The sequence below is a fragment of the Microsporum canis genome, genomic scaffold (genome assembly GCF_000151145.1).
Source record: "Microsporum canis CBS 113480 supercont1.4 genomic scaffold, whole genome shotgun sequence".
NCBI lineage: Eukaryota > Fungi > Ascomycota > Eurotiomycetes > Onygenales > Arthrodermataceae > Microsporum > Microsporum canis.
In genome coordinates this window covers 1,473,410-1,485,600 of record NW_003299166.1, presented here as the reverse complement: position 1 = coordinate 1,485,600, position 12,191 = coordinate 1,473,410, and positions in this window count along the sequence as shown.

Below are 12,191 nucleotides of genomic sequence, written 5' to 3'. Positions count from 1 at the left end.
TGCCGCGGGCAGCAGGGTACGACATATATGGAAGGGTGGATGCGGATCAGGACCGCCTCATTGGAAAAACAGACGAGGACATTGGTTTTTAATCGGACAGGGGTTAGAGTAGAGGTAGGGGACATGCAGAGGAAAATGGATATAAAGGAAATTTCAGCCGCAGCCTTTAGCTGCTTATACAGGAGAGCAAGGAGGGAGAAGGCGCAAAAGGGAGACCTCGATGAGCAGGAGGCAGGGTGCCGTCCACGAACAACGTCAGAATCTATCTGGCGAAGACCTCACCAGACGGCTCCCAGCGAGTCTGTAGGACAAGGTGCACAAGCACCAACAAGGCCGGTCTGGCGATGCCATCACCAGACGGCTCCCAGCGAGTCTGTAGGACAAGGTGCACAAGCACCAACAAGGCCGGTCTGGCGATGCCATCACCAGACGGCCCCTATCGAGCCCACTGCACAGAGTACGCTGTGCGCACAGGTGACAACAGAGCCTGTCTGTGGAAGTCTTCACCAGACAGCTCCTGTCGAAATATTCGCAGCGAGCATGGCGGACATCGAGAAGGCTCTAAAGGTAAAGCCACGGACGGATCCCAGAACGAAGCTACCGCCGCAGTATTACGAGTACCTGGACGTGTTCGACCAGAAGGTAGCAGAAACGCTGTCCCCACATAGACCAGGCATCGATCACGAGATCGAGCTAGTCGAACAGGACGAACGGGGAAACAAGCCAAAGATCCCCTGGGGCCCCCTCTACAACATGTCCAGAGGCGAGCTATTGGTGCTTCGGAAAACCCTTACGGAACTACTAGAGAAAGGGTTTATCCGCGTGAGCAACTCACCTGCGGCCGCCCCTGTACTGTTTGCCAAGAAGCCAGGAGGAGGACTGAGGTTCTGCGTTGACTATAGGGGCCTAAACAAGATCACCCGGAAGGATAGATACCCCCTTCCTCTAATAAATGAGACACTACAGCGGATTTCGAAGGCGAAATGGTTCACTAAGCTCGATGTGATTGCTGCCTTTCACCAGCTTCGGATAGCGGAAGGATCGGAATGGATGACGGCGTTTAGGACACGGTACGGCCTATACGAATGGCTCGTAACCCCATTTGGTCTAGCTAATGCACCGAGCACATTCCAACGATATATCAACTGGGTACTACGGGACTTCCTGGACGAATTCGTATCAGCCTATATTGACGATATCTTGATTTTCACAGAAGGGCCCCTCGAGGAACACAGAGCGCAGGTAAAGAGAGTGCTCCAGAAACTAAGAGAGGCAGGACTACCTATCGATATTAATAAGAGCGAATTCGAAGTTACTTCTACTAAGTATCTCGGGTTTATTATCGATACTAAAGAAGGAATCAAGATGGACCCCGCGAAGGTTAACGCTATTCTGGACTGGCAAGCACCGCAATCGGTAAAAGGGGTGCGAGGGTTCCTAGGGTTCGCAAACTTTTATCGGAGATTTATAAAGGACTTCTCAAGGATAGCGGCCCCCTTAACGGAACTTACTAAGAAGGATGCCGAGTTTAAGTGGACGTCAGAGGCTGATGCGGCCTTTAATGAACTCAAGAAGAAATTTGTGGCCGAGCCTACCCTTTTGCAATTTGACCCGGAACAGGAGACTATACTAGAAACTGACTCTTCCGGATATGTGGTGGGAGGCACCTTAATGCAGTACGACAACGAGGGCCTTCTTCGCCCCTGCGCCTTCTACTCAAAAAGGAACTCCCCGGCCGAGTGTAACTACGAGATCTATGACAAGGAACTACTCGCAGTTATCCGGTGCTTAGAAGAATGGGAAGCGGAACTCCTAGCAGTTGGCTCTTTTAGAATTCTAACAGACCATAAGAACTTGGAGTACTTTGCAACGGTCCGACGGCTAACAGAGCGACAGATGAGATGGGCAGAATTTCTGAGCCGGTTTAACTTCAAGATGATCTATCGGCCAGGGATCCTAAACTCGATGGCAGACGCGCTCTCGCGGAGGGAGCAGGATATGCCCAAAGACATATCAGACGAACGGTTGGCCTATAGAGAGGTAAAACTACTAAAGGATGAATGGATCGACACAAGTAATAGTAGTAAAGAGGACCTCCCTGGTATTGGCATCAAGCTCTCCGCGAAGCCCGAAGTATGTGTACTACCTATAGCGCCCAACGGTAGGCCATTAAGGCACCCTGGTGATGGCATCACGCCCTCTGGAACTGGAGGCCATCACCAGACTGGCCTTGAGACCGACGAACTGCGGAGTATTTGGGAGAACGCACGGAGAAATGACCCCGTTATACTGGCACTGGAACAAGCGGTACGGGAGAAGAGAGCGAGGTTCCCCGTCCACCTCGGGGTAAAGGCATCGATAACGGAGTGCTCTCTAGCACCAAACGGCGAACTGCTCTGGAGAGGGAGGAGGTGGGTACCCGATAGCGAACCACTACGGACAAGAATAGTACAAGATACCCACGACTCTGTGCTCAGTGGCCACCCAGGAAGAGAGGTTACAACCGCCCTAGTAGGTAGATAATTCTACTGGCCAGGCTACGCGAGAGATATTAGACAGTTCCTACGGAACTGCGCGACCTGCAGAGCCTCAAACTCCTGGAAGGACCGAAGACAAGGATTACTCAAGCCCCTACCCGTACCGGATAGATTGTGGAGTGAACTCTCTATGGACTTCATCACTGACCTCCCGAAGAGCCAGCGCTGCACTACCCTATTGGTAATAACGGATAGGCTGAGCAAAGGGGTTATACTGGAACCTTGCGAGAAGATAGACGCCGATACCGTCGCTAAGATCTTTATTAGGACGATATATAGGCGGCACGGACTACCACGGGCTATAGTCACGGATCGCGGAACGCAGTTTACCGGAGCGCTTTGGACTCGGATCTGTCAAGTCCTAGGGATAAGGAGGCGCCTATCGACCGCGTGGCACCCGGAGACGGACGGTTCCACTGAGAGGATGAACCAGACAGTAGAGGCCTACCTACGGAAGTACGTGAACTACCTACAGGACGACTGGCACGACTGGCTCCCCTCAGCAGAGCTCGCGATTAATAACCGAGATGCGGCGGCTACGGGCGTGTCCCCCTTCTTCCTAGAGCATGGGTACCATCTAGACGTGGTGGATTTTCCGGAAGACCTGACGGCAGGAGCTTCTGACTCAAGGAGCCCTATCCAACGAGCGGACGCCATCTTACACAAGCTGAAGTCAACTGGCGAATGGGCACAGGCTTCAATGGCGGCCGCCCAACAGGAGCAACAGGATTTTGTGAATAGGTTTAGGGACCCAGGCACGCAGTACGAAGTAGGGGATTATGTATGGCTAGATTTGCGGAATATCAAGACGGACCGACCCTCTAAGAAGCTTGACGCGAAATGCGGAAAGTTTAGAGTCTTAGAGAGGATCGGAAGCCACGCTTACCGCCTAGATACCCCCGGGACGATACATAATGTGTTCCATATAAATCTACTCCGTCCTGCAGCCTCAGACCCACTACCTTCGCAGCGAGTACAGGCCTGGCGACCACCTGGGATAGTTGGCGAGGACGGGGAGCCCGAAGAATTCGAGGTCGACCAGATAGTAAAGGAACGGACTAGAAAGGGACAACGGCAGCTACTAGTGAAGTGGACGGGCTGGGACAAGCCAACCTGGGAACCAGCCTCGGCGCTACAGGAGACCGCCGCCCTCGACGCTTTCGAAGCGAGAACCAGAAGGGGGGCGTAATGTAAGGGGTTGGACCCCTATTCCCTTCTCGGGTCACCGCGCGCTCCGTAATCAACGAGGCAGCAAGGCCTGTCTGGAGATGCCATCACCAGACTCCCCCTTTTACTCTCGCGCACGTGACCCTCAACACGGTCACATGACCTCAACGCCTGGAGCTATAGCTCCATCCCCCATCACCGACTTCCTTCCTTTTCCCCTTTCTTCTTCTTCCCCATGTGTTTTGTCTTCGACTTACGGATACCCTTAGTTAGTTGAATAGAACTCTCTTCGGCCGTTAACAGGCTCAATCTGGCCTACCCTAGAGTACCCATTCTCCCAGCAATGCCTAATTACCCGTACGAACTGGTTCTGGCTATATCTATCCTATTAACGGCCGAAGAGAGTTCTATTTAACTAACTAAGGGTATCCGTAAGTCGAAGACAAAATATATAGGGAAGAAGAAGAAAGGGGAAAAGGAAGGAAGTCGGTAATAGGGGATAGAGCTATAGCTCCAGGCGTTAAGGTCATATGACCGTATTAAGGGTCATATACGCGAGAGTAAAAGGGGGAGTCTAGTAATAGTATCTCTAGATAGGCCTTACTACCTCGTTAATTATAGAGCGCGCGGTAATCTAAGAAGGGAATAGGGGTCTAACTCCTTATATTACGCCCCCCTTCTAGTTCTCGCTTCGAAAGCGTCGAGGGCGGCGGTCTCCTATAGCGCTGAGGCTAGTTTCTAGGTTAGCTTATCCTAGCCTATCTACTTTACTAGTAGCTACCATTATCCCTTTCTAGTCCGTTCCTTTACTATCTAGTCGACCTCGAATTCTTCGGGCTCCCCGTCCTCGCTAACTATCCTAGGTAGTCGCTAGGCCTATACTCGCTACGAAGGTAGTAGGTCTAAGGCTATAGGACGGAGTAGATTTATATAGAATATATTATATATCGTTCTAGGAGTATCTAGGCGGTAAGTATAGCTTCTAATCCTCTCTAAGACTCTAAACTTTCTATATTTCGCGTCAAGCTTCTTAGAGGGTCGGTCCGTCTTAATATTCTATAAATCTTACTATATATAATCCCCTACTTCGTACTACGTGCCTAGGTCCCTAAACCTATTTATAAAATCCTGTTACTCCTATTAGGCGGTCGCTATTGAAGCCTATACCTATTCGCTAGTTAACTTTAGCTTATATAAGATGGCGTCTGCTCGTTAGATAGGGCTCCTTAAGTTAGAAGCTCCTACTATTAGGTCTTCCGGAAAATCTACTACGTCTAGATAGTATCTATACTTTAGGAAGAAGGGAGATACGCCCGTAGCCGCTATATCTTAGTTATTAATCGCGAGCTCTACTAAGGGGAGCTAGTTATACTAGTCGTCCTATAGGTAGTTCATGTACTTCTATAGGTAGACCTCTACTATCTGGTTTATTCTCTTAGTAGAACCGTCCGTCTCCGGGTACTACGCAGTTAATAGACGCCTCTTTATCCCTAGGACTTAATAGATTTAAGTCTAAAGCACTCTAGTAAACTATATTCTATAATCCGTAACTATAGCCCGTGGTAGTCTGTGCCGCCTATATATTGTCCTAATAAAGATCTTAGCGACGATATTAGCGTCTATCTTCTTGCAAGGTTCTAGTATAACCCCTTTACTTAGCCTATCTATTATTACTAATAGAGTAATATAGTACTAGCTCTTCGGGAGGTTAGTAATAAAGTCTATAGAGAGTTTACTTTATAATCTATCCGATATAGATAGGGGCTTAAGTAATCCTTATCTTTGGTTCTTCTAGAAGTTTAAGGCTCTATAAGTCGCGTAGTTCCGTAAGAACTATCTAATATCTCTCGCGTAGTCTGGCTAGTAGAATTATCTACCTACTAGGGCGGTTATAACCTCTCTTCCTAGGTGGCCACTAAGTACAGAGTCGTGGGTATCTTATACTATTCTTATCCGTAGTAGTTCGCTATTAGGTACCTACCTCCTCCCTCTCTAGAGTAGTTCGCCGTTTAGTACTAGAGAGTACTCCGTTATCGATGCCTTTACCTCGAGGTAGATAGGGAACCTCGCTCTCTTCTTCTATACTACTTATTCTAGTACTAGTATAACGGGGTTATTTCTCTATATATTCTCCTAAATACTCTGTAGTTCGTTAGTCTTAAGGCTAGTCTAGTAATAGCCTCTAGTTCTAGAGGGCGTAATACTATTACTAGAGTGCCTTAATAGCCTACCGTTAGGCGCTATAGGTAGTATATATACTTCGGGCTTCGCGGAGAGCTTAATACTAATACTAGAGAGGTCCTCTTTACTACTATTACTTATATTAATCTATTTATCCTTTAGTAGTTTTACCTCTCTATAGGCTAACCATTTATCTAATATATCTTTAGGTATATTCTACTCCCTCCGCGAGAGCGTATCTACTATTAAGTTTAGAATCCCTAGCTAATAGATTATCTTAAAGTTAAATTAGCTTAGAAATTCTACCTATTTTATTTATCACTCTATTAGCCGTCGGACCGTTATAAAGTACTCTAAGTTCTTATAGTCTATTAGAATTCTAAAAGAGCTAATTACTAGGAGTTCTACTTCCTATTCTTCTAAGTACTAAATAACTACGAGTAGTTCCTTATTATAGATCTCGTAGTTATACTTAGCCGGGGAGTTCCTTTTTAAGTAGAAGGCGTAGGGGCGAAGAAGGCCCTCGTTATTATACTATATTAAGGTACCTCCTACTATATATCCGGAAGAGTCAGTTTCTAGTATAGTCTCCTATTCTGGGTTAAATTATAAAAGGGTAGTGTGATGGGGAACTCGCTGCACCCTCCGGGTCAACTATTGTTCCGGTGACCGGAGCGGGTGTACTTTCTTCCGCTTGGCCTCGGCCTACCTTTTTGCATTCCGTACATGTACATAGACCTACTTACTACTCATCATCAATATACACACATTCGGGCTTATTCTTGAGCATTGAGCAGCGGCCGCGCGGGCTCCAATGTATCACGATCTGAAGCCAATAAAAGCTCAATACCGTGTTGCTCTATATCATACCGTTGATATGTTGGAATATATATCAGATATTGATATTAATGTTGATATTAATACCTATTTCACCACCCATCTCGACGAGCTATATCTATATAATATAGCGACACCATTTATACTACCTCATAATGGCGACCACGGTGCGATTCGGCATACCCACCACGCTCGAGAAAAAGGGGTAAATAGGGGCTCAACACACAGTGCGAATACGAGACCTGAAAAACTCTTTCCTATAGTGGACACGCTATATACCCACTATATGATTGAAACGTTGAGCCGAAGCCTAGAAGAACTAAGACAGGAAAAGGACCAAGCCAATGAATATTGGAAAAGAGCAACCAGGGCCATACTGAAAAGGGAAGGAAGAACCCGCGAACGCAATACTGAGAAAAACGTTGAATAGAACGTGGCAGAGAGGAGAGACATAAACGAATGCATATACGGCCTTCTGAATGCATTCCTAAGGACTCTCTCCTTTATCACCCTTCTCATACATATTCTTACAAGCAGACTTCTGTCAATACACATGTCAACAGGAAGCCAACCATCAGGTACACCGCCGAGTAGAAAGAGACATAGAGCCACTCTCTCTATTCCAAAAGCCGAACCAATGGCTTTAGCGGCTTCGAATCCTGCAGCATCGAGTTCTGCAACACCAGGTAACGGCCTTACGCCGGTCTCGCCATTCCTACGAACTAGAATGGCCACTACGTTCTAGGCAATGCCAATACTAGGTACTATTAGAGCCCTATATTTCGACGGAACGAACGTATTACTCTTCGTAAAGAACTTTACTAGGCTATATAGCTATCACAGCATCACGGACTATACTATTATCCTAGAGCTACTCCCTAACTATTGCGAAATATAGATTAATAACTAGATAAAGAGCCTTAATAAATAGAAGGATCGTTCGTAGGATCTGTTTATTAATAAGATTAAAAAGGAATACTTCAATAAGGACCTAGAGAAGAAGATATACACCCTGCTATACCTAGAGAACCTAGTCAGCAAGTCCAGGGAATGGGACGACAACATCCGAGACTATGTACGCGAGTACCTGGCAGTCTCCTCCGTGCTTGTACAAGAAGGTGATATTGCCGTAAGGGACCAAACGGCCAAGTTCTTACGTGGCCTCCCCGAATCCCTGAGGATTAAGGTGATGAAGCGAATAAAGCTTGACCAGATGGACCGCAGCACATATGACATGGATAGAGCATATTAGGCCGCCATCGACCTCATTCGTAAGAAAGAAAATATTAAAGAATGCCAGAGACAGATCGACGGCCAGGATGACGAAATGTCCAAATAGGCAGACCAATATAGAGAAATTAGCAAGCCAAAGCTTGATATCAATAGCGTCAACCCAGTTACTCGCCAAGCTGCCTGGGAATTAATTCCGAACCTGAATCAGAATGCTAGCACCAAACGGGCCGACGATACGTTGAATATAATAACTAAAGTATTTGAACGTCTCCACATTGCGCTAATAAAAGCTTATTCCGAACCGAATACCTAGCCTTAGTACTAGGTGCTGTAGAGGAATCATCAAAATGACAGACCACGTGACCCGGCCCGAGACGTTAATAATGGATACCCGGCCCCGAATGCCAGACACCAGACGTATGCTGGTAGAGCCGATAACCAATGGAACAGCCGGCCGAGAGGTTGCTTTTATTGCGGAATAGAGAACTACCGTATTAGTAACTATCCGAGAAAACTCGAAGATATAAGGGGTAACCTATACTATATTTATCCTTAGACCGGCAAGCTTCATGCAGGAGTATACGAAGATGGTGGAGCTTCTATAGCCCAGAAGCCCGGCCTCACAATAGCCGAGTCCCTAAGACTGATGAAAGAATATAAGATATATTCTACCCGGGTCGATATAAGCGCGAATACTGCCGTGAATGTACCCAGGCCTGCACCTATGGGAACTAACGTCCGGGTAAACGCCATTAGGCTTGGAAGTACTACTATTCCGATAACAGATAGTGAATCCGATTGGACTAAGGATAAATACGATAAGAAGACTACCTATATAGAAGGTAATACTCGGGTAACTGATATTACCAAGTGCGAAGTTAACGCCGGATTCGCCGTACTAACCGTGGTAGGAAAGAAGCGAGATACTTAGTAGGACCACCTTCCTACCGTAAAGATAAGGATCGCTAGTATATATAGAGACGCTCAAGGCCGGGTCCTTGGTAAGGTCAGGCCCGCGGATGGAGATATAGATATAATAAACGTTGACCCCGTTCCTCGCCGAGCCAAACTAGAAAAGAAAGAAGACCCTAATCGTGCCAACGCCACAGCCGGCGAAAGGCTGTCTGCCGTCCTTAAACGATATAGGAATCCAGATACTATCGTCGCTTAAATACTAGATTAGAAGGTAGAGGGTATAACTATCCGAGACCTGCTCTATAATTCATCACAGATATATAGAGCGTTCTTCTTAAACGCCTCGTTCGAGCCTCTAAAACAAAAGGGCACAGAGATAGAGGCCCCATCCCCTGCGGTCCGGGTAGGGATGCATGTGGTTGCCGACAGGCTGTCCGCCGACGATGAGGCTGATTCCATGTACGCAACCGAGGTACTCAGGTGCCCGGCAAAGATAAAAGGCAGGACGGTTGGCGGAATGATCGATATAGGCTCCGAAGTCAACGTTATGAGCCGCGAACTCGCTGAATACCTCGGCCTGCGTATCATCCCTAACCCAAACTGCACCATCGTGGTACAGAATAAACAGACGGTGCTGTGTACAGGATGCTGCCTGGATATGGTGGTCGACGTTCTAGGTGTTGAGGTTGCAACGCCCTTCCTTATCCTTAAAGCCGGTGACGAATAAATAATCCTAAGCAGGCTGTGGTAGTACCTCGTTCGGATCGAACTCGAGACCTAGTAGGATGGCTCTATAAATGTATTAGTCTACGATAAAGACGGGAAATATTTGAAATTTAATATATACCGTATTACCGAGAAGAACTAGAAGGCCTCTAGCTCTATGTAGAATAAGGATTTAAAAGGGCCGACCGGCAGCGACAAGTATATAAGGTAGCTGCTAGTCGATTAAACTATTAAAGCCCTTATATAGAAGATATAAGCGATAAAGGAAGCGAACGTAAGGTCTCGGTTAGTAGTTATAGAGTGCTATTGAAAGAAGGTGCGCCGGCCGGATGGGAACGGACCGCCAATCCCGCCGGCCAATCAGAGGTCGAGCTAATTGACCAGCGACCGCTGGCCAATCTAGCTGACTAATCAGAGGCCGCTATTCTAAACCTAAAATTTAAGGTTTACCCCATCAGATATATAATAATAAATATAGAATATAAAATAATAAGAACGAATATTCTACTAGTACCTAAAGACTACGCTACGAGAGTCTATATTAATACTCGTTATAAACGAAAAGGCGAGAAGATTAATTCTATTAACTATAATATCTTAACCGGGGAGAAACCTAGTAGCCGAGATAACTAGGCGTAAATCTATAGAGAACTATATTATATATACTCCTATCTAGACCCGGGGTCTAGATATAATAAATACCTATAACTAAGGATCGCAAACTTCCCCCGAGGAACTAGACTTACCTAGGAAAGGATTGATAAGATAATAGTTAGTAATAAGCTCTAGCCCGCTAAGAAAGACCTATTGCTCGAGGTCCTTTATCGCAGAGAAGGTACTATTGTATAGACCTAGGATAAGATCGGAAAAATAAGATATAAAGTCGCCCCGCTACAACGCATTAGGACTATTAAATATAAAGCCTGGCAGGCGCCGGGGTTCCGAGTCTCTAGAGTATTGGAACTAACAGTTATTGAAATACTAAAGGAAAGACTACGTATAGGTACTCTAGAACTATCCTACGGACCCTACAGGAACCTATAGTTCCTATAAGAGAAGAAAGAAAAGAACACCTTTAGGATTATTAATACCGTTATAACGTTAAACGGCGTGACTATCCGAGATACTAACACGCCCCTGTGTACTAATGAATTCGTAGAAGATTTCGTAGGAATAGTTATTACCTCTATTATTAACTTCCTATTAGGATATAACTAGATCGAACTATATATCGAAGACCGGGACAAGACTATATTTATAACCCCTATCGGACTACTCAGGCAGATAATACTACTACAAGGAGTATCGAATTCGGTGGCCCAATTCGTACGCATTGTATCAAAGATACTGGCGGACCTTATTCTAAAGATCGTTAGGGTCTTCCTCGATAATATTGGTATAAAAGGGCCAAAGACTCAGTATAATAATAAAGAGTTCCTACTAGGTATCCGGAAATTTGTCTTCGAATACCTCGTTAATCTCGACTAGGTATTACTTCTAATTAAACTAGCCGGTGGATCTATATCCGGTACAAAGTCTTAATTTACTATACCCGGTATTAAGATTATAGAATAGGTATATAATAGTAAAGGCCGCAAGCCCGAAGCTAGTAAAGTTGCGAAAATAGTTAATTAGCTAATTCCGAATAACGTGGCCGAGCTCCGCGCATTCATTGGGACGGCAGTGTACTTCCGAATACTAATGCAGCATTTCTAGATCAAAGCGGAGCCTCTGTACAGACTAATCCGGAAAAATATCAAATATGTGTGGGGAAAGGAGCAACAGCAGGCATTTGACACTATCAAGAAAGAACTTAGTGTGTTCCCGGCCGTAGTCTCTATTGACTATAACCTATAACCAAATGGCATTATAGTTGCCGTCGACGCAAGCAAACACGGGTGGGGAGCAGTCCTAATACAACTAAGAGACAAGGTGCGGCACCCTGCTAGGTATGAATCCGGTGTATGGTCCGATGCCGAACGAGCATACGATGCCGGCAAACGGGAATATCGAGCTGTTCTCAAAGCATTCAAGAAGTTCAGGAACTGGCTGTACGGGGTACCTTTCACACTAGAGATTGATGCTCGTACATTGGTGGCCCAATTGAACAGAACGGCTTCCGATCTGCCAGGAGTACTCGTCACTAGCTGGATCGCATGGATCAGGCTCTTCGACTTTACGGTCAAATATGTGCCCGGAAAGAAGCATACTGCCGCTGACGGCCTGTCGAGAAGAACTGCCGGCGAGGGAGAGCAAGAGGCCGAAGAATAAGACATCGATGACTTCGTGATTGACGAGCTGGACTGTATGGCGGTCTGAGTCCTGGCAGGACGGGTGGACTAATCAGAATGCCCAAGAATATTACATAGCTCCTATAATGACGAATATAAACGCATGGCCCAATACCTTGCTACGTTAGAACGGCTAAAAGGAATACATAGAAGAGACTACTATATATTTAGAAAGAAGGCTACGAAGTTCGTCCTCGAAGACATATACCTCTTCCGCAGATCTAAATATAGAACGCCAATGCGTAGAGTAATATATGATAACACCGACAAATAGACAATACTTCGGCAACTATATGAGGAAACG